Genomic DNA, 27,991 nt, shown 5'->3' with positions numbered 1-27,991 from the left:
TATTGACTTTAGACGTATTAATTGTAATCTTCAGATTACTGTTTTCATCTTAATTTTTTAAGAGTGGTTTGGTCGATTGTAACCTTCTTCAGGTGTATCTTTCAGAATTTGAGGGATCATATTTTTATACGATCTGCCCCAGCATAGTATAAACACCCCCAACCACCGCATGTTAAGAACGGCCTTTAAAAGTTTTGAGGTTTGGGGGGAGGTCCGAAAGCCGTTACCATGACGGAGGTTGTGATGTTTATAATACACTGGGACACGTCGTAAAAGTTTACAGGGGGATCTCTATTGAACTCTCGAATCTGCATGGAATTTTGAACAAAACCCTTTCTTTAATTCATTGAGATAGCATGCTCTTGTTCCTTCAATCATGACTGAATAGAATTCCTGAGTAATTCACAATTGTATTTTGCGTTTCACCTGCACTGACGTTTGAACCTTTAACCTCTAGAACAGTAACTTTATAGCCAAATTTATCAAGTACTTTATCCACTACGCCATGGATCCTTGAGAACAGTAGTCCAAAGAATCCAAATAATATAAAGTCCTCATCTCAAAAATTCCAAAACGTAATATTGACTTAAAAGTTTGATTCTTGAGAAAATATACTACACTACGTATGCTAAGTGAATTATGAATTTTACGATGCTAAATAAATTAGTAAAATGAATTTCCATTTACTCAAATATACAGTTATATATTTACCACATTAGAAGCATTAAACCTGTATACTGCTGTTGGCTAGATGTATTTATATTATCCGCTATATAATAAATGTTCAATGTTATAACTTTATTGATGATGATCCTTACTAAGTTATTTTGTAACTAAATATCAAGTGATTTATTTCTGTATTTGTCTCCTGTTTCCTGCGTTAGACCTGTATCATTATTACAGAATCTGCTGTTACAACAGGAATATTAAACTCTGCCCAGCAAGTCTTGTAGATTTTGCTCATTTGAGTTCAACATTTGGGTCCTACTAAGCTTGTAACAATCAGAGCACTAGTGTTAATTAGTTGGTAATTTAAATTGTCTTAAATGCATAGTTAACCTTGCAATGTGAGAATAACACTCAAGATGAGAACAATTGTTCAAATACTCCATATTTTTAATACTTTGGAATTTTTTCTTAATTGTTTTCTTTACATTGCATATAATATATACATACAATGCCAATTAGTTTTGGTTATTTTTGTATTTCATCTCCTCCTGTTCCTGCATCAGACCTGTAACATTATTTATTACAGACTCTGCAGTTTAAATAGGAATATAAAACTTTACCCAGCAAAGATTGTAGATTTACCTGTTCTATTTAAACCCCTGGGTTTCACTATGCTTGCCAAATTCTCTACTTATTTCATAAAGTTTCTCGATTTTTCCTGTTTGTCCCCCTTTTGGTTTTACTTTAATCAAGTTTAATTTACCTCCCATTTATTATTGATGATTATTTTCTCTCTTGCACACAACAAACTCAAAATTGACGATTTAATCAATGTTTGAAACAGTTAATAAGTGTATGAAAGATCACAAAAAATGTGCTAAATTTGAATTTCATATTCTTTTACTTTGCTAAATAATGCTTGAGTAAAAAAGAAACACATTTCTATTTATTAATCTATTATTTTTATTACAATGCTAATGTTTATAAAAAGTGTTTCTGGCATTTTGACATCTGTATTGATATTTACATATTTAGTTGAAAACGTTTGCCGATACAAACAAAATGGCGGTTTTATTATAATTTAAGATGGATGATTAAATAATACATCAGGATTAATCCTATAGAATTGGTTATCTTAAAATAAAACGTGTCAGATTGTGTAATTTTATAATTGTTTGTGTGAATGTAGATTTCTTTCTCATAAGGAATTAAATGTGCAAATCCAACATGGATGAATGCATCCATAAAATGCCGCAGGATTTCTGAGTCTGCTCTCCTGAAACCTGGCTGTGCATGTTAAGCAATTAGATTTCAAAATTGGAACCTTCTCTCAAAACCTTGATGTAAAAATTGATTTGGATTCATCAAAAAATCTCATCTGACAAGAATCTTCAAATATTTTTAGCTCGTGTCATGTCCTTTTAGAATTATATAATTGCCTTGAATTAAAATTTTCAATTTTTATTACAAAATCCTTACTTCCCTCCTGCCTTTGACAGCATGTTTGTATTTTATTGACAAATTTGTCGTTAAGAGCAGGGATATAAATTTGACATTATTTGTAGACCTGCCTCTTTCTATCACCTGTAATTTGGTTTTCTACTAAAAATGTCACATACTATATCATTTAGATTGATTTAATCAAAATGGCTGCTCATTTTAGGTTACTTAGATCATAAGTTGTTGCAGGCTTACAAGAGAATCCTTCAGGAATTCAAGTTTTACAAAGATTTAAAAAATATTTCTTGTGTATCATATCAACTTGCATGATTTCAATTTTTCATACAAAATCTGTTGTCTTCCCTCTCCTGCCTGACAGCATGTTTGTACAATAGAACCCCAGGATATGGTGGCCCTAGGATGTTTTTTTTTTCTTTTTATCATGTTGCAATGTGGAATATTTTTTTCCTGTCCGTGGTTATTGTATTTACCCCAGTTTACAGTGTTATTTATAATGTTATTTGATTATATACTGTACTGTATTTGACTAAAAAGAAGGAACATAAACTCTGCATAATTTGTAGACTTTACTTCCACTTGTAATTGATTTCTACTTAAAATGCTACAGGCACCAACTGTATACAGCGTTTTTAGATTTTCTGTTTCAAAATGACAAATTTTTAATCCTTTTATCTCTCAAAAGATAGTTTTTATTTATTTTTGAAATTGTTTCTAATTGTTACTTATTTTGAATTTGTTTTCTCAAACTGATCCCCCTTGTATTACGGTTAACGCAAATCCTACCTTTTTTTTTGTAAACTTAGCTGATAGATCTTTAGTTTCTTTGTCGCTCCAGCTGTATTTGGCTTTTATGAAAACTGTTAGATTCGAACTTGTACAAACAAAAACACTTACGAAATTTAAAATTTTAGTTTTAGAAGGCCTTGTATGTTTTTCAAACTTTAAAATTAGCTGAATCTAATCTATCAACCTATCCTGTCATATTCTCAAAATCCTATCTTGTTGTCTTAACTTTTTTTAATCAGGTTTGTATTTATCTCCTCCTGTTCCTGCGTTAGACCTGTATTACTATTACAGACTCTGCTGTTACAACAGGAATATTAAACTCTGCCCAGCAAAGCTTGTAGATTTGCTCATTTGATTTAAATATTTGGGTCCTACTATGCTTGCAACAATCCATACACTAGAACTAAATAAGTTAATAAAATTACTTTAAATTTTCTCATACGTACAGGTATTATAACTAGGTTCCTATGATTTATCCAATAATCTGCTATGTATATAAATATTAGCTAAATGTGTATATGTTACCGTAATTAATGTTTGGCTTACCGAGACTCCTATTATGGTCATTTTCCCTAGAGTTTTTTTTTTTTTATTTTCTTAGAACCATCCATCTGTGGAACTTAATATCGCACCTGTTTCCCAGCTGACTATTACAAGGTTGTTTTGAAGTCTAATGTAAATAAGTTCTTGATCCATTCTCTTCTATAATTAAATCCTCCTGAATTTACATCACGACTGATCATCACTGTATTGTCTCGTTGTCTACTCATTAACTCTTCTCCTAGAGTGGCTTCCAAGCCTTGATAAGCGGGGAGATCCCTCCTCCATAAGAGGGTGATTTTTTTTTTTTCTAGCTGAAATGCTACATAGAACACATTAAAAATCATTTTGATATAATTTAATGTATTGCATTTTAAGATAATTAAAAATCTAATTTTATAATTGTTTGTATTGTCTATGTTGAAATCTCAAGATTAACCCAGCCTAATATTATTAAAGCAATCATAACACTTTATCTTTGCCTTGCATATTCATTTTAATTTAATTATTTTTGAACTAAATATTAAATGATCAATTTTATATTTGTCTCCTGTTCCTGCGTTAGACCTGTATCGTTATTTATTACAGACTCTGCTGTTACAACAGGAATATTAAACTCTGCCCAGCAAAGCTTGTAGATTTGCTCATTTGAGTTCCACATTTGGGTCCTACTATGCTTGCAACAACAATCCATACACCAGAACTAAATAAGCTAACATGAATTTCAACTTTTCTCAAATATACTATTACTAGCAGGCCAACCAGTGTTGCCTGGTCTCAAAATACGCTTAAATGATGTTTTAATTTATGCAGATTTTATATTATTATGGAGCCTATCCTCTTAAATATTATATTGTATCCAATATATAGTAGTGATTTTAAAAAGTAATAAAAAAACAAAAAAAAAACAAACAAACAAACAGACTAGAATGCCATTAGCTAAAATTGAACCCAAAGCATTTTGTGTTCCGAACTTAATCATTACTGTTTAAGCTATCAACTGATAGATAAGAAAACATTAAAAAAATGTTTCATTCTAAATGTTGCACAATTATCTGCTATGTAGAAAATATGCTTCAATAGAATTGAGCGTAATAGTTAAATGAAACTAAGCATCCAATAAGAAACCATAAAAAAATGAATGTAATATCTCGTTTTCTTTTTAACTGTCAACTTTCTATTAAAGAAAGAATAAAAATTGAGGAAATTGTATTTTTTTATGAATCTGAAGGATTTTGGTTATCATTGGCAATTGTGTTTATGTATGTGTGTGTGTGTATATATATATATATATATATATATATGTATATAATTTTTTTTTTTTTTTTATGCCAAAATATCTTGAGTAAATCTTTAGACGTATTAATTGTAATCTTCAGATTAGTGTTTTCATCTTATTATTTTAAGAGTGGTTTGGCCGATTGTAACCTTCAGGAGTATCTTGTCGAACTTGCCCCAGCATAGTATAAACACCCCCAAACACCACATTTTAAGAACAGCTTTCCAAATACCCCCCCCCCCCAAATTATATTAAGTGCGCTTTTGCGGTTAGGGCGTTCTTCCGGAAATCTTTTGTCTTCCCTCCTGCCTTTGACAGCATGTTTGTATTTAATTGACAAATTTGCCGTAAAGAGCAGGGATATAAATTTGACATTTGTAGACCTGCCTCTTACTATCACCTGTAATTTGGTTTTCTACTTGAAATGTTACATTTGAATATCTTTTATTTTTACAAGGTAGTCACTAATTATCAAGGCGCGGAAGCCACTCGGGGATAAGGGTTATTGCGTGTGCAGTACGTTAGTGTTGAGATTTGATAAAGTGTCTTACTTAAGGGGGCGGTTCATCAGCAATTTGTTTGTTGGACTTGTATTCAGGTGGGAAAAAGGCAGACAGAACAGTTCCACAGGCGTGCACTCCTAAGAAAGAAGTTTTGTTCATGGAATCTCTTTAACTTTCAACTTTCTATTAAAGAATGAATCAAAATTTAGAAAATTGTATTTTTGTATGAATCTGAAGGATTTTGTTTATCATTGGCAATTGTGTTTATTTATATGTATTTTTTAAAAAAAAATTTTTATGCCAAAATATCTTGAGTGAATATTGACTTTAGACGTATTAATTGTAATCTTCAGATTACTGTTTTCATCTTAATTTTTTAAGAGTCTGTAACCTTCAGGTGTATCTTGTAGAACTTGAGGGATCATATTTTTTTACGATCTGCCCCAGCATAGTATAAACACCCCACCCCCAACCACCACGTTAAGAACGGCGTTTAAAATACCCCCCCCCCCCCCCCCGATATTAAGAACGGCTTTCGATTTTTGGGGGGAGGTCCGAAAGCCGTTACATGGCGGAGGTTGGGATGTTTATAATACATTGGGGCACGTCGTAAAAGTTTACCGGGGGATCTCTATTGAACTCTCGAATCTGTATGGAATTGTGAACAAAACCCTTTCTTTAATTCATTGAGATAGCATGCTCTTGTTCCGTCAATCATGACTGAATAGAATTCCTGAATAATTCACAATTGTATTTTGCGTTTCACCTGCACTGACGTTTGAACCTTTTACCTCTAGAACAGTAACTTTATAGCCAAATTTATTAAGTACTTTATCCACTACGTCATGGATCCTTGAGAACAGTAGTCCAAAGAATCCAAATAATATAAACAGTCCTCATCTCAAAAATTCCAAAACGTAATATTGACTTAAAAGTTTGATTCTTAACAAAATATACTACACTACGTATGCTAAGTGAATTAATTTTACGATGCTAAATAACTTAGTAAAATGAATTTTCATTTACTCAAATATACAGTTATATATTTACCACATTAGAAGCATTAAACCTGTATACTGCTGTTGGCTAGATGTATTTATATTATCCGCTATATAATAAATGTTCAATGTTATAACTTTATTGATGATGATCCTTACTAAGTTATTTTGTAACTAAATATCAAGTGATTTATTTCTGTATTTGTCTCCTGTTTCCTGCGTTAGACCTGTATCATTATTACAGAATCTGCTGTTACAACAGGAATATTAAACTCTGCCCAGCAAGTCTTGTAGATTTTGCTCATTTGTTCAACATTTGGGTCCTACTATGCTTGTAACAATCAGAGCACTAGTGTTAATTAGATGGTAATTTAAATTGTCTTAAATGCATAGTTAACCTTGCAATGTGAGAATAACACTCAAGATGAGAACAATTGTTCAAATACTTCATATTTTTAATACTTTAGAATTTTTTCTTAATTGTTTTCTTTACATTGCATATAATATATACATACAATGTCAATTAGTTTTGGTTATTTTTGTATTTCATCTCATCCTGTTCCTGCATCAGACCTGTAACATTATTTATTACAGACTCTGCAGTTTAAATAGGAATATAAAACTTTACCCAGCAAAGATTGTAGATTTACTTGTTCTATTTAAACCCCTGGGTTTCACTATGCTTGCCAAATTCTCTACTTATTTCATAAAGTTTCTCGATTTTTCCTGTTTGTCTCCCTTTTGGTTTTACTTTAATCAAGTTTAATTTACCTCCCATTTATTATTGATGATTATTTTCTCTCTTGCACACAACAAACTCAAAATTGACGATTTAATCAATGTTTGAAACAGTTAATAAGTGTATGAAAGATCACAAAAAATGTGCTAAATTTGAATTTCATATTCTTTTACTTTGCTAAATAATGCTTGAGTAAAAAAGAAACACATTTCTATTTATTAATCTATTATTTTTATTACAATGCTAATGTTTATAAAACAAAATGGCGGTTTTATTATAATTTAAGATGGATGATTAAATAATACATCAGGATTAATCCTATAGAATTGGTTATTTTAAAATGTGTCAGATTGTGTAATTTGATAATTGTTTGTGTGAATGTAGATTTCTTTCTCATAAGGAATTAAATGTGCAAATCCAACATGGATGAATGCATCCATAAAATGCCGCAGGATTTCTGAGTCTGCTCTCCTTAAACCTGGCTGTACATGTTAAGCAATTAGATTTCAAAATTGGAACCATCTCTCAAAACCTTGATGTAAAAATTGATTTAGATTCACCAAAAAATCTCATCTAATAAGAATCTTCAAATATTTTTAGCTTGTGTCATGTCCTTTTAGAATTATATAATTGCCATGAATTAAAATTTTCAATTTTTATTACAAAATCCTTACTTCCCTCCTGCCTTTGACAGCATGTTTGTATTTAATTGACAAATTTGCCGTAAAGAGCAGGTATATAAATTTGACATGATTTGTAGACCTGCCTCTTACTATCACCTGTCTGTAATTTGGTTTTCTACTAAAAATGTCACATACTATATCATTTATGCTTGATAATTTAAATCCCTCTACCTCAAAAGATTAATTTAATCAAAATGGCTGCTCATTTTAGGTGACTTCGTTGTTGCAGGCTTACAAGAGAATCCTTCAGGAATTCAAGTTTTACAGAGATTTAAAAAATATTTCTTGTGTATCATATCGACTTGCATGATTTCAATTTTTAATACAAAATCTATTGTCTTCTCTCCTGCCTGACAGCATGTTTGTACAATAGAATCCTAGGATATGTTTTTTTTTTTTTCTTTTTATCATGTTACAATGTGGAATTTTTTCCTGTCTGTGGTTACGGTATTTACCCCACTTTACTGTGTTATTTATAATGTTATCTGTATTATATACTGTACTGTATTTTGTTACTAATTTTTAATGCTGTATCATTGGGTTCTACTGTATTTGACTAAAAAGCAGGAACATAAACTCTGCATTATTTGTAGACTTTATTTCCACTTGTAATTGATTTCTACTTAAAATGCTACAGGCACCAACTGTATACAGCGTTTTTAGATTTGCTGTTTCAAAATGACAATTTTTAATCCTAATCCTTGAAAGATAGTTTCTATTTATTTTTGCAATTATTTTTAATTGTTACTTATTTTGAATTTTCTATTTTCTCAAACTGATTCCCCTTTCATCAAGGTTAACGCAAATCCTACCTTTTTTTTCCCTTAACTGATAGATCTTTAGTTTCTTTGTCGCTCCAGCTGTATTTGGCTTTTATGAAAACTGTTAGATTCGAACTTGTACAAAACAGAAATACTTACAAAATTTAAACCTTTTAGTTTTAGAAGGCCTTGTATGTTTTTCAAACTTTAAAATTAGCTGAATCTAATCTATCAACCTATCCTGTCATATTCTCAAAATCCTATCTAGTTTTCTTAACTTTTTTTTAATCAGGTTTGTATTTATCTCCTCCTGTTCCTGCGTTAGACCTGTATTACTATTACAGACTCTGCTGTTACAACAGGAATATTAAACTCTGCCCAGCAAAGCTTGTAGATTTGCTCATTTGATTTAAACATTTGGGTCCTACTATGCTTGCAACAATCCATACACTAGAACTAAATAAGTTAATAAAATTACTTTAAATTTTCTCATACGTACAGGTATTATAACTAGGTTCCTATGATTTATCCAATAATCTGCTATGTATATAAATATTAGCTAAATGTGTATATGTTACCGTAATTAATGTTTGGCTTACAGAGACTTCTGTTACGGTCTTTTTCCCTAGAGTTTTTTTTTTTAGAATCGTCCATCTGTGGAACTTAATATTGCACACCTGTTAATGTAAATAAGTTCTTCGGCTGTTCACTTATATAATTAAATCCTACCTATTTTTTATCATTGCTGATCATCACTGTGTTGTCTTCTTTGTCTACTCATTAACTCTTCTCCTAGAGTGGCTTCCAAGCCTTGATAAGCGAGGAGATCCCTCCTCAGTAAGAGGGTATTTTTTTTTTTACTTTAAAGCTATATAGAACATATTAAAAATCATTTTGATATAATTTAATGTATTACATTTTAAGATAGTTAAAAATCTAATTGTATAATTGTTTGTATTGTCTATGTTGAAATCTCAAGATTAACCCAGCCTAATATTATTAAAGCAATCATAACACTTTATCTTTGCCTTGCATATTCATTTTAATTAATTTATTTATTTTTGAACTAAATATTAAATGATCAATTTTATATTTGTCTCCTGTTCCTGCGTTAGACCTGTATCGTTATTTATTACAGACTCTGCTGTTACAACAGGAATATTAAACTCTGCCCAGCAAAGCTTGTAGATTTGCTCATTTGATTTAAACATTTGGGTCCTACTATGCTTGCAACAATCCATACACCAGAACTAAATAAGCTAACATGAATTTCAACTATTTTCAAATATACAATTACTAGCAGGCCAACCAGTGTGGCCTGGTCTCAAAATATGCTTAAATGTTTGATACTTGACAAAATATACTACACTACGTATGCTAAGTTAATTATTAATTTTACGAGGGTATATAACTTAGTAAAATGAATTTTCCATTTACTCAAATATACAGTTATATATTTACCACATTATTACCATTAAACCTGTATACTGCTGTTGGTTAGATGTATTTATATTATCCACGATATAATAAATGTTCAATGTTATAACTTTATTGATGATGATCCTTACTAAGTTATTTTGTAACTAAATATCAAGTGATGTATTTCTGTATTTGTCTCCTGTTTCCTGCGTTAGACCTGTATCATTATTACAGAATCTGCTGTTACAACAGGAATATTAAACTCTGCCCAGCAAGTCTTGTAGATTTTGCTCATTTGAGTTCAACATTTGGGTCCTACTAAGCTTGTAACAATCAGAGCACTAGTGTTAATTAGATGGTAATTAAAATTGTCTTAAATGCATAGTTACATTGTAATGTGAGAATAACACTCAAGATGAGAACAATTGTTCAAATACTTCATATTTTTAATACTTTAGAATTTTTTCTTAATTGTTTTCTTTACATTGCATATAATATATACATACAATGTCAATTAGTTTTGGTTATTTTTGTATTTCATCTCATCCTGTTCCTGCATCAGACCTCTTTTACTTTGCTAAATAATGCTTGAGTAAAAAGAGAAAAAAAACATTTTGTTAATCTATTATTATTAAAATGCTAATGTTTAGATGTGTTTTTCAAATATATAGGGAAGTGTTACTGGCATTTTGACATCTGTATTGATATTTACATATTTAGGTGAAAACGTTTGCAGATACAAACAAAATGGCAGTTTCATTAATACAATTTAAGATGGATGATTAAATAATAATACATCAGGATTAATCCTATAGAATTGGTTATTTTAAAATAATGTGTCAGATTGTGTAATTTGATAATTGTTTGTGTGAATGTAGATTTCTTTCTCATAAGGAATTAAATATGCAAATCCAACATGGATGAATGCATCCATAAAATGCCGCAGGATTTCTGAGTCTGCTCTCCTTAAACCTGGCTGTGCATGTGAAGCAATTAGATTTCAAAATTGGAACTGTCTCTCAAAACCTTGATGTAAAAATTCATTTAGATTCACCAAAAAATCTCATCTGACAAGGATCTTCAAATATTTTTAGCTTGTGTCATGTCCTTTAGAATTATATAATTGCCATGAATTAAAATTTTCAATTTTTTTTTATGCAAAATGTTTTGTCTTCCCTCCTGCCTTTGACAGCATGTTTGTATTTAATTGACAAATTTGCCGTAAAGAGCAGGGATATAAATTTGACATGATTTGTAGACCTGCCTCTTACTATCACCTGTCTGTAATTTGGTTTTCTACTAAAAATGTCACATACTATATCATTTATCTTCCTAAAAAGATTAATCAAAATGGCTGCTCATTTTAGGTGACTTAGTTGTTTTGGGCTTACACGAGAATCCTTCAGAAATTCAAGTTTTACAAAGATTTAAAAAATATTTTTTGTGTATCATATCAACTTGCATGATTTCAATGTTTAATACAAAATCTGTTGTCTTCCCTCCTTCCTTTGACAGCATGTTTGTACAATAGAACCCCAGGATACGGTGGCCCTAGGATATGTTTTTTTTTTTTTTTTTTTTTTTTTTTTTTTTATCAAGTTTGAATGTGGATTATATTTTTTTTCCTGTCCGTAGTTACGGTATTTACCCCACTTTATTGTGTTATTTATAATGTTATTTGATTATATACTGTACTGTATTTTGTTACTAATGTTTAATGCTGTATACCTGGGTTCTACTGTATGTGACTAAAAAGCAGGAACATAAACTCTGCATAATTTGTAGATTTTACTTCCAATTGTAATTGATTTCTACTTAAAATGCTACAGGCACCAACTGTATTCAGCGTTTTTAGATTTGCTGTTTCAAAATTACAATTTTTAATCCTTTTCTCTCTCAAAAGATAGTTTTTATTTATTTTTGCAATTGTTTTTAATTGTTACTTATTTTGAATTTTCTATTTTCTCAAACTGATCTCCCTTACATTACAGTTAACACAAATCCTTCCTTTTTTTCGTAAACTTAACTGATAGATCTTTAGTTTCTTTGTCACTCCAGCTGTATTTGGCTTTTATGAAAACTGTTAGATTCGAACTTGTACAAAACAGAAATACTTACAAAATTTAAACCTTTTAGTTTTAGAAGGCCTTGTATGTTTTTCAAACTTTAAAATTAGCTGAATCTAATCTATCAACCTATCCTGTCATATTCTCAAAATCCTATCTAGTTTTCTTAACTTTTTTTTAATCAGGTTTGTATTTATCTCCTCCTGTTCCTGCGTTAGACCTGTATTACTATTACAGACTCTGCTGTTACAACAGGAATATTAAACTCTGCCCAGCAAAGCTTGTAGATTTGCTCATTTGATTTAAACATTTGGGTCCTACTATGCTTGCAACAATCCATACACTAGAACTAAATAAGTTAATAAAATTACTTTAAATTTTCTCATACGTACAGGTATTATAACTAGGTTCCTATGATTTATCCAATAATCTGCTATGTATATAAATATTAGCTAAATGTGTATATGTTACCGTAATTAATGTTTGGCTTACAGAGACTTCTGTTACGGTCTTTTTCCCTAGAGTTTTTTTTAGAATCGTCCATCTGTGGAACTTAATATTGCACACCTGTTAATGTAAATAAGTTCTTCGGCTGTTCACTTATATAATTAAATCCTACCTATTTTTTATCATTGCTGATCATCACTGTATTGTCTCTTTGTCTACTCATTAACTCTTCTCCTAGAGTGGCTTCCAAGCCTTGATTAGCGGGGAGATCCCTCCTCTGTAAGAGTGTATGTTTTTTTTTCTACCTTAAATGCTATATAGAACACATTAAAAATCATTTTGATATAATTTAATGTATTGCATTTTAAGATAATTAAAAACCTAATTGTATAATTGTTTATGTTGAAATCTCAAGATTAACCCAGCCTAATATTATTAAAGCAATCATAACACTTTATCTTTGCCTTGCATATTCATTTTAATTTATTTATTTATTTTTGAACTAAATATTAAATGATCAATTTTATATTTGTCTCCTGTTCCTGCGTTAGACCTGTATCGTTATTTATTACAGACTCTGCTGTTACAACAGGAATATTAAACTCTGCCCAGCAAAGCTTGTAGATTTACTCATTTGATTTAAATATTTGGGTCCTACTATGCTTGCAACAATCCATACACTAGAACTAAATAAGTCAGATGACTTTCCATTTGAATCTAGTTATTTATTTATTAATTTTTAAACTGTTTCTAATTCATACTTATTTTTCCTTACTCAAACTTACCAGCCACCTACCTCACCTGGGCATTAAAATTAATTGCAACTCCTTTCTTTTTTTTTTTTTTTTTTTTTTGCTTAGTTGATAAATCATCTGTTCCCTTTCAGTAGAGAACAGGGACATAAATTGTGCATGATTTGTAGACTTGCCCTTTACTTTCATCTGTAATTTTTTTTTTTAAAGGCTACATTGTGATATTGATCTACCTGTAACTTATAAATTCCTATACAATAAGTGAAAGGAAATAGTATTTTTTTAATATGAATTTATGTTTCTTCCAAATTCACCTTTCAAGTTGTGGTCATTGGCACTTGCATATCCGTTGGTTCATAATGTTGATTTCATGCCAAGATCAAACCATAACTCATCATCCGATACTTATTTTAACTTACTCTATATACACTACCCTCATGACACAATTTCTTTTTTTACATGACTTTAAGTATCGTTATTTTTCCTTTTTACCTCGCGTTTAACATTTAAAATATTGATTTCTTTGTGTTTGTTTGAAACTCTTATTATGCTTCTGTTTTTGTGTATGATATTTTTTACAATTGTACCATTGTCAGGAATTAAACATTTCAGTTTTTAATACAAAATTACTATTTCCCTCCTGCCTTTGACAGAATATTTGTACTTGACAAATTTGCTTGGGACATGAATTTTGCATGATCTGTAGGTCTACCCATTACTTGTAATTTGGTTTTCTACTTAAAATGCCAGATACTATAAATTTATATTTGATATTTTAAATCAATCTACTTCGACAGTCTTTTTATAGCCATACTTAATTTATACTTATTTTGAAACCTTGATTCTCTTAAATGTATCTCACGTTCTATATATCCTGTATGTTACTATGTATGTACAAACCTTTCTATGTTGCTAAGGATTTTTAGCACAATTTTTTTTTTTTTTTTTTTTTTTTTTTTTTAATAAAATTCATTTTCTTTATATTGAAGGTAAGTCTATAACAGGTTATTTTTCATTAAAATTCATACTTTAATATACAGGGTTCAGAGAATATTTGTTCCCAAAATGTGTTTAAAAAAAAAAAAAATGGGTTTTTTTTTTTTTTATCTATTCATCAAGTGTTGTTCAGTTTGAATTATTTAGAATATTCAAACTATTGTTTTCATCTTGACTTTTTTAGGTGGATTTTGTGAATCTTTTGTTGCATGGAATGGTTTATTTACAGGGGTGTAGCATTCTCATTTCATCAACCATGACCTGGTAGAAGTCTTAAGTAATTAATTAAAAACTCTGAAGGAAGTTGAAGGTTCAATCCTGAATGCGGGTGAAGATTATTGGGAATATGTTAAGATCCTGTTCTCGATGAATGCTCACTCAAGAATTCAATGTAGTACTCCTGTCTACCAATCAGCTGTTACCTTTGATCCATGATATTTAATTTTTTTTTCTACGTATTTCTATGTCTAATACCTCGAACAATATGTAAAAGCAAATAAGGAACACTCAATCTTACTAAAAGAATAAGAGTGGATTTTTCTTTTTAGGTCTTTTAGAATGTGTCCGTATTAGCAATATGTACTAAAAGAATATTTTTGTTTATTGCAAAAACATGGTAGAATAATAGCACATGGATATTGACTAATTAGAATCTGGTTAATTTGTCAGCTTGAATGCTATTTAAATTCAACTTTTAAAATCTGTATAATATAATTTCACGTATTAGATTGAAAAATCATTAGAAAACCAATTTTAATGTACTGATTTGTTTATTTTTTGTGTCTGTAAAGATCTTTATAGAAATAATTTCATGTTCTCCACTCAAACTAATCAAGCCTAATATTAAAATAATCATAACAATGGCATAAACCTTAAAACTAGTTTTGTACATGCATTTTTTAAATGAATTTTCTCTACCAAGCCAGTTCTAAGCGATCAGTGTTATATTTGTCTCCTGTTCCTGCGTTAGACCTGTGTTACTATTACAGACTGCTGTTAAAACAGGAATATTAAACTCTGCCCAGCAAAGCTTGTAGGTTTTGCTCATTTGATTTAAACATTTGGGCCCTACTATGTTTGCAACAATTTATGCACTAGTGTGAAGTTAATGATAATTAAAATTATCTTAAATGGATAGGTATTGCAGCCATTGATGTTATATAGTGAAAATGTTAGCCAAATCTATTTGGGAATGTAGCTTAAGGTAATTGCAATTGCTCAATGTTATTCTATGCAGAGACGTTATTTATATATATGTGTGTGTGTGTGTGTTTGTATATATAGTGTTATGGCGATTAATTGAAATCAGCAATCGAAAATTGGAATATTTGTGGGTATCAGAATCGGAAATATTGGTGCCTATTATCCGATGTCAAATGAATTCTTTTGTCTTTTTTTATTTGATTTTGTTTAAATTAAAATCTTCCATTGCTGGTAATATTGATAAATAAGTAAATATTCATTGATTTTATTCATTGATAAGTAATGCTAAAATCGATAGATCATCTTCCAGAGGTGTATTTTTACATTTAAGAAAATAGCTGCATATTTAGCATGTTTTTTATGAAAATCGGAAAATAAAAATCTTATAGTTAAATAGAGATTTATAAAGAATCTGAATCTGGAATTTATTACGGAATCGGGAATTGTAACGTTATCATAAAAAATATTTGAATCGTCCTGTCATTGAGATATATATATATATATATATATATATATATATATATATATATATATAGTGGCACCAAAAAGAAACTCTGCACTTATCCTTTTTTTTTTTTTTTTTTTCGAAAACTGAAAATTTAAGCTAAATTGAATGCAACTGTTTAAACAACATATACCTCATTTGATTTCCCTTTTGTTCCTCTATTTTTACCTGTTTATATTTGACTTTTAATTGAAGTATCCTAGTGTTCACTTCGATTTAAAAAATGAACTTCAAATTGAGAAGGCAAAAAGACACTCCGTAGCAACAAATGAGCTTAACTTAACCAACTTAAAATATCCACCTTTTAGGCAACAAAGTTTCTCTTAATGATTGTCAGGAACTTATTAATCTCCACCTTTCTGGTTTATCCAATCAAGAAATCTGCTGCAGTTTGAAATGTGATGAGAAAACTATGAATCAACAGTGTTCGTGATGCCCCTAAATCTAGTCATTCTGGAATTACTTCTTACAGGGAAGACAATTCTATCAAGATCCGCAACCTCAGAAACAGATTTGAAACGGCTCCCCAAATCCAGCAGCAGTGTAATCTTGTTAAAAATTGTTCTCTTTCTATAGTTAATAATTGAAGAAATTTAATTTGCGATGCTGTGTTGCAAGATGCAAACCAATGATTTCTGTAAAGAACAGAAAGCACTGTCTGGACTTCCATCAGATGCAATGAAGATCATGACTCTTCATACCGGTCGAAAATGATTTTTAGTGATGAAAGCAAGTTCAGTAGGCTAGCCAGTGATGGTAGACAGAAAATCTATCGAAGGAAGGATGAGGAATTTAATCCTAGGTGCACAGTTTCAACGCTGCAAGGTGGTGGAGGTTCAGTTTTGGTGTGGGCGTTATTAGTACCAATGGTCAGAGCCCTATAGTTTGCTTGCAAGGTCGAATTAATTTGACCAAGTACATGTTGATTGAGCATTTTCTACTCTACTTTGGCTGTAATTTGGATGATAATACTATCTTCATGCAGGAAATTGCTCTCATTCACACAGCTGGCATTGTCGAGAGGTTCCTTGAGCATGATATTCAGTGTTTGGATTGACCTGCACAATCTCCAGACCTCAATCCTATTGAAAATGTATGGCATTACATCAAGCAACATATGTATTATTTAATAACTATTTTAATTGCGTACCACTATTTAATTTCCTGTTCAATACAACCAATCACTCGGACTGCCAAATATTAAAAAGATTCTCCTCAAGACTAACCCAAGCTATTGTTATTTAAATTATTATAACGATGACATTTACCTTAAAACTCCTACTTTAGTCTCATACATTTATTTTGTAAAAACTTTTCCAACTAAGTGATTAGTTTTTTTGTTTTTTTTTTTTGTCTCCTGTTCCTGCGTTAGACCTGTATTACTATTACAGACTCTGCTGTTTAAACAGGTATATTAAAACTCTGTCCAGCAACACCTGTAGGTTTTGCTTTTTTGAATTAAACATTTGGGCTCTACTTTGCTTGCAACAATCCGTACGCTGTTGTTGAATAAGCTAATAAAATTACTTTCAATTTTCTCAAATGTACAGCTATTACAGCTAAATTACCATCATTGATCCGATATGCTGCTATGTATGTAAATATTGGCTAAATTTACTTCTAGCTAAATGTATATGTAAATGTTGGTGGAATCTATTTCTAGCTAAATTTATATATGGTACGATAATTGATCAAATTTTTTCTTTAAGAGACTTTTGTTGCTATGTTTTTCTTACTTCTTTACACATGAAAAATAAATACGGGATTTAAAAAAAAAATTTTTTTTATTTTTTTTACTTGCACTTAAAATTTATCTGTCATGGCAGTATAACAGTAAGAGGTTTAGATTCTCTGTCAAATCATTTGACCTATGGTACAGTTACTTTGTCCACATGGATGGTTGTTGGTAAATAATATGTTGATATTAAAAATAAATAAATATTTTATGTATAGATTTTCAGTATTTGCTTTAACAGTGCTCAATACATGAATAGAGCTAGGTAGTAAGTTATGAAAATATACATAGCAAATAAGCTATAAAGAATCTTTATCTAAAATGCCTGACTATGAGGATTAACTGCGGAAGATTCCATGTAACTTATTTGCCATATTTTCAAAAATTATATATATATATATATATATATATATACACACCATTGTTTAAAAAAACTTTGGGAAATTGCCACCATTTACACTTGAATATATAAAATGTACAGAATACGATGAAATTTTTTAGAATACTAGCATGGGTGCCCGGGTGTTTGGAGGTGTGTGTTGAGCAAAAAAAAAAAAAAAAAGTGGTAGTAGGAAGGCAGGCTCGAACCCGTACCGTGAAGGGGAAAAAACCTGACATTTTTGCTTTTACGACTATCGCCAAACTGGAAGTGATGTAGGGTTAAATTAAGGCTAAGCCAATCGAAAAGAGAGGATAACTTTTGGCACAAAAAAGGGGGGGGCCCTCCCTGTAGAAAAGTGCCCAGTTGAAGGTGAAGAAATTAATGTTTTTAGCCAATTTTTCGATATTTGTCATCTGAAAAATCGAGCTTCAAAACGATACAGATCTTGTGAAAATCTGTCGCCTCTGTTGAAAGTTTTAGGCAGACATACAAACATACATACATACATTTATATATTGGTAGCTCAAATTTTCAACCCAAACCGATTAAAAAGCTTGCCCTATTTCTGAATACCCTTTATGTAAAATTTAAAATGTTTAGACCAGAAATTGTCTGAGTAATTTGGTAGAGACCGCAGAAGTCAATTTTTTAAAGACTTTCGCTCCTATTATGACCCCTTAACATTTATTGTTTTGGGCTCAAATCAAGTCATTAAGTTAGATCCAAATTTCTGGCCGAAAATGGATTACAAAGATTTTCCCAAATCTCAGTACCCTGTATATCAAATTTCGAGTCTGTAGACTGAAAATTAAGTTATTGCGTAGGGAAATGTACACACAGACAGGCACTTTCACTTTTCTAGATATATAGATTATTTAACAATATATATATATATATATATATATATATATATATATATATACATACACAACTCTTTACTTTTATATTGCATCTATGGTGCCAATTCAAAATTGTCATTGTATATTCTGCAGTTTTACATTGTGAGTGAAACAGTTGCATTTGCAAGTGATTCTTTTCCAAGAAACTAAAAATAATAAAACGCCTGTTTTGGCCATTGTGTTTTTTTTTTGTTTTTGTTTTTTTTTTTTGACGACAATCTTCCAAAGCTCATTACTAAGTAAAAATGTCTTTTCAACTTTTATTTTTTTATCAAAACTAACAAAGCCAATTTATTTAAACAAAAGTTTAATAGAAAAATATACTCTACTTTAAAAAAAAATTATTTTTTTAACCCCCCCACCCCACCCCCCCACCCCGAAATTCAAATGTTTATATCTTCAAGTCTCTCAACATAAAATTTTGGTGCATAAAAAAAATCTTTGATGTACATACTTGTAGCAGAACAAAGATGTCATATTCCAAAAATCATGAGTTAGGCTAGTAACTTTCTATTTGGCTAGTAAACAAAAATTTAGTTGCCAAAGGTCAACCAAAGATAAATTTTTCTGTAGAGTTCTGACCTGCTTAGGTATACAGATGTCAAATTTTACTTTATCTTTGCCAACTCTATTCACCTTCTTTTATTGATTGCTACCTGTTATTGAATTCTTGTCTATTTTCATATTTGTACGGTGATTACTTTTGTGTTTTGTCTCCTGTTCCTGCGTCAGACCTGTATCGTTATTTATTACAGACTCTGCAGTTTAAACAGGAATATAAAACTTTGCCCAGCAAAGCTTGTAGATTTACTTATGGAATTTAATTCCATGGGTCCTACTATGCTTGCAACATGCTCTACTTAAAAATAGTTTTTATTTGATGAAATAAGTCTTCATCTCCTTTTCTATGTTGCTTTAATTGACCTCATCTTTCTTATTGCTGATTACATTCTGTCTCTCTCTAAAGCGTATAAAAAAATCATAAAATATGTATTCAATGAAGTTCTCTGACTTGCCTTCTAACTAAAAAGGCATCATCTTGACACGCATATAGCCTACGTGCATCTGCCTGATTGATCCACTACCCTTTAGTTTCGTGAGTGTAGCCATCGATATTCCATCTGAGGCTCTTCGAGAAGTAAAGAAGTACAACATAACTGCATCCAGTCTTCATTGATGCATTTTTCTCTCTAAATGTCACCTCGTAATTAAATTCTGAATTTCACTTTGTTTTTCTACCATCCTCTCATTGGGAAGTCTGGAATTTCCTTACTTTTTCTTCCAGCAGAGATTGTCTCTTCCGCATATGTAGGATTAAAAATTACTTATAATCTATTATTCTGCCATATATATAAATGAAAATATAGAAATATAGTTGCTATTTACATGAAATCAAGACTGACAATAAAAGTAAATTAAGAAAATAATAAGTTGAACATATATATATTGTTTGCACCCTGTATAAATGTACCTATTTACAATGCCTCCTCACGGGACAGAGTTAGACACCAGGGTCGTTTTTTAACGTGGAGAAAAGGTACAAAAATAAAAATTGTCTCAGTCGTGAAGGATTTCTCCTCCACCGAAAGAGAACAAGAAATAGAAGTGCAGCATCTGAAGAACAGATACTGCACTTTGATCTTGTTTATATATTTTATTGAGAAAGAAAAAATTGAACATAAAAAAACGTACAAAAAATTCAATTCAACAAAATTAGGCACAAGGCCCTACAAGAAATTGGGAGGGGGAGGGTACAGGGTCTTTTTGACTATGTAACAGATGAGACTTTGAAGTCTTACTCTTGACTGGCAACATTTACCAAAATACCTCAATCACTCTGTAGATCCTAATCTAACTAATAACCCCAGCGTTCAATGTAAAATTTAACTATGTACAATTTGTATATTCATTTCTGTATGTTGTGTGTGCATTTTTTTTTTTTTTTTTTTTTTTTTTTTTTTTTTTTTTGTGTGTATGTGTGAGAAAATAAAGTTCGATTTCATTAGAAAGAGTTCTTGAATTAATTGGCATAAAATGTTCGTGGAGTGGGAAAAAACTAATGAAAATGTTCATTTCAAAAATAAGGAAAAAACTACTAATGTGTTGTTAGTAAGACCCCCCTGTACTATTCTATGTGGCTAGATCCCCCACTGTTTTCCGGGGAACCGAAAACAAGCAGAGCATCCCTAATGGGGTTTGGGGAAGTCGCCTTAATGGAGGTGGGAGAAAACAAAGCTACGGATGGAGGGGGTAGGAAGGTGACCTCTGAGTAGGGGGATGACCGGGGGCATCAGAAAATAAAGATGAGGAGCAGGGGGGTTGGGCAGACTCAGAGGTTCTCTAATACCAAAAATAAAATCAGGAACAGGATCTCATTTGTACCACCAGTCAAGAGTTACTTTACTGAACTTACAATGCTAACCTAGGCGGGATGGGTTCCGTAGGACCCAGCACCGCCCATGCCATGCCTAAGGAGGGAACACGTATCGAAACTTGGCTCCTCGACGGATGCACAAACTAGTGCTGTGCACCCACCTCTTGTCAAATTCCACTCTAGGCAACCTCTTCCAATCGCATCTGATCTTTACTTTAAGCAAATGTTTAAAGTAAACGATCAGATCCCGATCAGGAACAGATGTCCCTTCGTGGACCAACTTGAGGCGCGTGATCCAAATGGTCATGCGCGCTACAGCTAGGATCGCCAGGAAAACCAAACTTTCCTCCCTGGGGAACGGCGGCTCCATGTTGTACACAAAAGTTCCTACGTCGAGATCGAGCAGACACTCGGCATCGATGCGAGCTGTTACCCCCTCGACGTATTTTAATAGGGGCTGTATCCGGCTGCAACTAAAAAACGCGTGCTCGATTGTTTCGGGCTCGCGTTCGTCACAGCACGGACAGAAGCGGCTGGTATGTTCTTTATACCGGAAAAGTACGTCGAAGAGGGGCAGCGCATTTCGGACCAGTCGCCAAGTCAGGGAGAATTCCGAGTTATTCAGAATCTCCCGTCCCGGCGCCCAACACCATTGAGAACGGACAACCTCCATCGACCATCCCATCCGCCTACAAAGTGGATCCTTCGCGGTCCCCTCCACTAAATCCCGATACAGTTTCTTCCTTGGCTGATCGAGGACATTGGTCCCCGGCAAAGCTCTAAGAGCGGTTCGGCATTCGGAGAAGAACTTGGACTCCCCCTTCGGTCTACGATGACCTTCTACCGAAGGGTTGGGTTTGAGATTGGGAAACGAGTTCTCAACCACAGGGACCCAAGGAGCGTCTCCTTCAAGCGAACGACCCAGGAAAGCCAATCTCTCGGCGTTTCTATGACACGAGACTGGGCTGACCCAGGCCTCCCTCGCTCGGATTTTGAACACAGACCTCTCTGCAGACATAATGCTTACCCTCGTTCCACAAAAGTGAATCGAGGCGCCCTTGTAAGCGGGTTAGTCGTTCTGCAGGGAGAGGAAGTACAGACAAACGGTAAAGGATGAGCGGAAAGACGTATGTAGCACACGCCTCCGCCCGACCCTTCAAGGACAATTTCCTTCCAATCCAAGTCTTTACTGACGATTTGACCTTAGACTGTACTTCCGACCAATTCTTTTCCAGCTGAAGTCCCGGTCCAAACCAGACACTGAGAATGCGGACCGGTCCATCGGTCCAGCTGAAAATACCTGGAAGCGAGTTTACCCCGGTCCAGGCCCCCAACCGCAGGCCAACAGACTTGCTACACTTTGATCTTGTCCCGAAGGCCAATTTGCAGCCTGTATAAATGTAGAGGGTGCAAATAATATTCACAATTTTCAACTTATTTTTGGCCAATAAATATGGCTAAAAAGTTTATGGTTTTGGAGAAGTAATAAACTTTACAAAACTTTTTAAAATTGTATGTTTGGTCCTGAGATTCTTTCAATATGTCAACTTCATAGAATTTTCGCTGCATAATTAGAATTACATTTAATTATAAAAAAAATATTAAAAATATTTTGATCTATGCACTCAAAGTGTTTTTTCTTTTTAATTAAGAAAATCAAATTTTATGATTTTTAGCAATTAAAGATTTTTGAATACAAACAAAAGCTCTGTAGAGACATATTCGATGGGTTTTAACAGTATTGTGTAGAGTTTTTTTATTTTTAACTCATTTTCCCAAACTTCAAGTGTTCAACAGAGTCTGGTGCCATTTTTAATTTTTCAATACATCGGTAAACACTGTTTTTTGAGCTGAATAAACATGTTACATTGAATAAAAAACACAAAAAATTATCCAGTTAGGTAGAAAAGTAATTTATCTTGCTATTGATAACATTTTATATATTTGTTTTTGACAACTTTTTTCAAATCTGTGTATAGTAATGCAAACTATTATCCTTGAATTTTGACAATTTAAAGCAATATGGCTGTTTCCAACCTCCTCCTTCTTGCTTCCTAATAAAATTTGATTTGCTTAATTTTTAAAAAGAAATGAAAGAACACGTGAATAATTACCACATCATAAAGATTTTTCTGTGCTTTTGTTTTTTTTAAACAAGTAAAATTTTGAATACATAACCTGCAGTCTATAACTTGCCAAGCGTTCTGCCTTTGACAACATGTTTGTATTTAATTGACAAGTTTGCCATAACTGGAACAAACACGAATTGTGCATGATTTGTACCTCCTCCCCCCTCCATGTAACATTGGGAGATTTTTTTGTCGATAACTTCCAAATCCTATTCACTTAATACAACTAGAGAATTTTATTTTCAAATGGATCTACACTTGAGCGAAATTCATTTAAGGTTGGCTGTTTTGACTGGTACTTTTGTATCTGTTCATGTATTCATTCAGTATGTGATATGTTAAGATTTTGTTCTTGATGTACATTGACTCGAGAATTCTATTTTTCGGTCCTAGGAATTTGGTTTTATTGTTTGTATCATCACCCCACCTAAAAAGAAAAAAAAAAAAATCATAATCGATTTATCTAGCTATAACAACTAAAAAATTTGACTCTGTGCCTAAAACTAAACAAAAATTCCATGAGCAGTCTTTCGTAGAACTACTTTGTCATGGAAACACATTAACCTTATCCTCGAGTGTCATTTGTGTCTTTATAAATGGTGGTCCTCTTGTTAAAAAGAAAAACTAATTGAACATTGCCACCCTCTGAATTTACTTTTACAAATTCCAATCAACTCGTGCATACTAGCTGTGTGTATGTTGATGAATAGGTAGCTATGATAATGATTACTTTTTAACTTGATGAGTTTTGAGTACTCAAATTTGATTTCAATGAGTTGCTGGAAAAAATATATCTTATGATATAGCTTGTTTTAGTGAAGGATGAGAATAGGTTTTCTGAGCTGAGAATCCTTGTTCACAACCAGTTGTATGTACAGCTAAGAAATGTATTTCACTGATCCTTATCACAAATTTATTTACAGAAGAAAAAAAACTGAGTAGATTGGGTCAACTGACCTTATAGTTAGCTTAAAATTGTGGTAGAATAATTTAAAAAAAAAAAAAAAAAAAAATCTTGAGACTAGTGTACATCCTCCGTCAAGATGGGAGGGATCATTCTTCGTTAGTGTTCACATTTTCATATAAAATCAGTTTTCATATAAATTGACATTTCTGATGACCTAAAAAAGTTAACAACTTTGTATTTAGACAAGATTTCTTTCTGAATCCATTTCAGGAGATGGAATTAGTCAACTTGCAATTTATTTTCTGGATTCACCACTCCAAATTATTTAATACAGAAAATAGAAAAAAAAAGCACGTTCTCTACACACTAACTTCTGTGTAATGGGGCACATTTCTGCTTTTTATATAAAACTAAATGTGCATTAGTTTAAATTATAAATTGTAGTGTAATACTTTTTTTTTTTCCTGCCTTTGACAGCATGTTCGTATTTAATTGACAGATTTGCCGTAAAGAGCAGGGACATAAATTGCGCATGATTTGTAGACCTGCCTTTTACTTTTGCTTGTAATTGGATTCCTACCAAATATGCCACATATTTATATATCATATTGTTTCAGCCATTAGTCGATCTCAACCATCTAAGTTGTGGGGCTATTTTTATGATTAGTAGAAAAGAATTTGCGTACGCTCATTTATAACTTTGTGTATATTCATTTATAACGTTGCCTATATATTTGTCCGAGCTGTGAAAAACTTTTTTTTTTAGTTGTTGTATGCCATTATTTTCTTGTAAATTTATGTAATATTTTTTGTCAAAGTTAATGGTGATTTTTTTTGTCTTTTTTTTTCTCATACTAGTAAATTTAGACCCCATCCCCTCCCTTTTGGGATGGGAGTCAATTACATTGGATTTATTAAAAAAAAAAGAAATAAATAAAATTTATTTCTCATCCTTATTGAATTTTAAAGAAGTGTACATGTTGGAATAAGTCTTATTAGCATGTTAGATGTTTACATGTCTGAAAACATTCTATCTCCTTTTTCCACATGTTGATACAAACAGAATGGCACTAATGCAATTTACAAATGGAAAATCAATGTTATCCATTTTTATCGTCTTATTTCCCTTGTTCTGAGATTGTAAATCTTCTGACGATCCACAATCTTAGTCTCCAAGCTTGGCAGTCTTCAGGATTGATTCCGTTCGAATTCTATTGTCAAAGATCCTTGTTGATCATTTCCATCCAAGTTTTCTTATATTGTCCAACTTTCCTCCAGCCTTCTACGTCAAAGGATATTGCATTTTATCAAAAAGTCAGTTCTCAACGTTGACAAACCAATGTAGCAGACTGATCGTCAATAAGTTTATCATGCTTTGGTATGTTCTGCCTTGTCAACATGTGATCAGAGCTAATATGCCCCAACATTGCATATCCATCTCATTATGCTGAAAATGGATGAGAGGAGATGAGGTGGAGTTCAGCAGTCACCTCCATGCAGCATTATGCTCTTGACGCAGTACCAAAATCTTTTCTTGATCAACTTTCTATGATCTTTGACAAACACAATCTAATGCAAGTAATCTATTCTTGTTTTCAACACGTAATTCTTATCTAGAAATGATTTTCATTTTGTCAGTTTGATATTTTTTTTTTTTTTTTCTTTTTTTTTTTTTACATTAAAATCAAAATGTTTAATGTTGGAATAATTAGTTTAAATTTTGTTGAATCTATGATGCAAATATTTTGTTGGTTTTTCTTTGTGTAAAATTTTAGTTTAGTTGAGCGAATTGGTTATGTTTCTTTTTTCTTTAACAGCATATTTGTACTTAATTGACAAATTTTCCGTAAAGACATAAATTGTGTATAATTTGTAGACCTGCCTGTATCTTTCATGAATAATACTTTCTTACTGAATTATCTTGTGTATTCATATTTGTATTACGTAATCGCTCTGGCCGGTTATTCAAACTGTGTTTGTCCAAGCTATATAAATGTTAACATTTACTTTTGTCGTTGGTACAAAATGCATTCACACACTGACAGTGAAGTGAAAATCACAACACAGTCGATCTACAAAATATATATTGCTTTTATTTCACATCGATGTATCAGCTTTTGATGATAAAGTATTATTATTTTGATGTTTCTGAAAGCTGCGAGATTAGGCAGTTGTCGGGTGATGAAGAAACTGTGACGAGCCTCGCTCTCCCTCTCTCTCTCTCTGACTGACTTTTTTCTTTGTGACGATTTTATTTCTAAAAAAATTCTTTTTGTATGGAATATTTCATATTTTCTATGTTTCCCCGAGACCTTGATATAGACATCCATTTGGATTCACAAAAAAATCTCATCTGACAAGGCTCTTCAAATATTTTTAGTTTGTGTCATGTCCTTTTAGAATTATATAATTGCCATGAATTAAAATTTTCAATTGTTATTACAAAATCCTTACTTCCCTCCTGCCTTTGACAGCATGTTTGTATTTAATTGACAAATTTGCCGTAAAGAGCAGGGATATAAATTTGACAGGATTTGTAGACCTGCCTCTTACTATCACCTGTAATTTGGTTTTCTACTAAAAATGTCACATACTATATCATGTTTGATATTTTAAATCCCTCTACCTCAAAAGAATTTAATCAAAATGGCTGCTCATTTTAGGTGACTTAGTTCATAAGTTGTTGCAGGCTTACAAGAGAATCTTTCAATCTGTTTTATTGAAACTATGTTATAGCAAGAATTATTTTAAATTAAAACTCTCATTTCAAGTTTTACAGAGATTTAAAAAATATTTCTTGTGTATCATATCAACTTGCATGAATGAAATCAAGTTTTTATTTAAAATCTTTATTTCCTACCTGCCTTTGACAGCATGTTTGTATTTAATTGACAAATTTGCCGTAAAGAGCAGGTACATAAATTCTGCATGATTTGTAGACTTTTCTTTTACTTTCACTTGTAATTGATTTCTACTTAAAATGCTACATTTAATAGAAAATATTTCTTGTTCTTTTTCATGTCTTGACCTTAAGTATTTTTTACGATTTATTCATCTTTTAGCATATTACAATATAAAGATAAAAAAAAAATGTGCAACAATACAATGGATCTATTTTTAAAAGTTCTTTTAGATAAAACTTGTATTATTACTGTTGACTTCTATATGCAATGTTACCAGTGAAAAGTGCCTTTACAAAAAAACAAAACAAAAACAAGCCAATAAAAGGACTTCCATTTTGTTCTTAAACTTTTCAAACGCGTTAATGTTTATAAACACTATTATTTCTACCGTGGGCAAAGTGGTTTGCAAATTAGCTTTTCCCTTTATTTTCATTTTGAAGTCTGCCTACATGGCTTTTTTTTTTTTTTTTTTTTTTTTTTTGCGCGGGGTGGGGGTCCAGCGCACGAGTAACAAAAGTGCTCAATATATGGTGGATAGCTTCTCTTTGTATCCATTCTGTCGAAATATCTCGGAGAGGGTATCCTGTACTTCTCTTTTTGGGCAATTACATTTACATGTTCTTCATTTTTTTTTTTTTTAATTGTTTGGGGGGGGGGGTATCGACGTTGCCTACCATGAAAATGATTAATGTCCTTAGTATAGCAGGTTTGTTCCAAACAGAGCTTCATGTCGACCTGGACATCACCGGGTACCCATGCTAATATATATATATATATATATATATATATATATATATATATATATATGTGTGTGTGACGACTTATAACTTAATCAGAATTTTGTTACAAAATTAA

The 27,991-nt window shown here is 31.7% G+C and overlaps 1 protein-coding gene across 9 annotated transcripts in view; it reads left to right on the top strand.

Annotated features, from left to right (window-relative positions):
* LOC145249532 (eukaryotic translation initiation factor 3 subunit J-A-like) overlaps window positions 1-27,991 on the top strand; it is a 62,365-nt gene that overhangs the window by 22,192 nt on the left and 12,182 nt on the right. The window lies entirely within an intron of this gene.

Source organism: Euprymna scolopes, chromosome 28, assembly GCF_053919585.1.
Source record: "Euprymna scolopes isolate OS-2025 chromosome 28, ASM5391958v1, whole genome shotgun sequence".
Taxonomy (NCBI): domain Eukaryota; kingdom Metazoa; phylum Mollusca; class Cephalopoda; order Sepiida; family Sepiolidae; genus Euprymna; species Euprymna scolopes.
The sequence above is the reverse complement of the archived record's forward strand: the minus strand, read 5'-3'. Positions and strand labels throughout refer to the sequence as shown.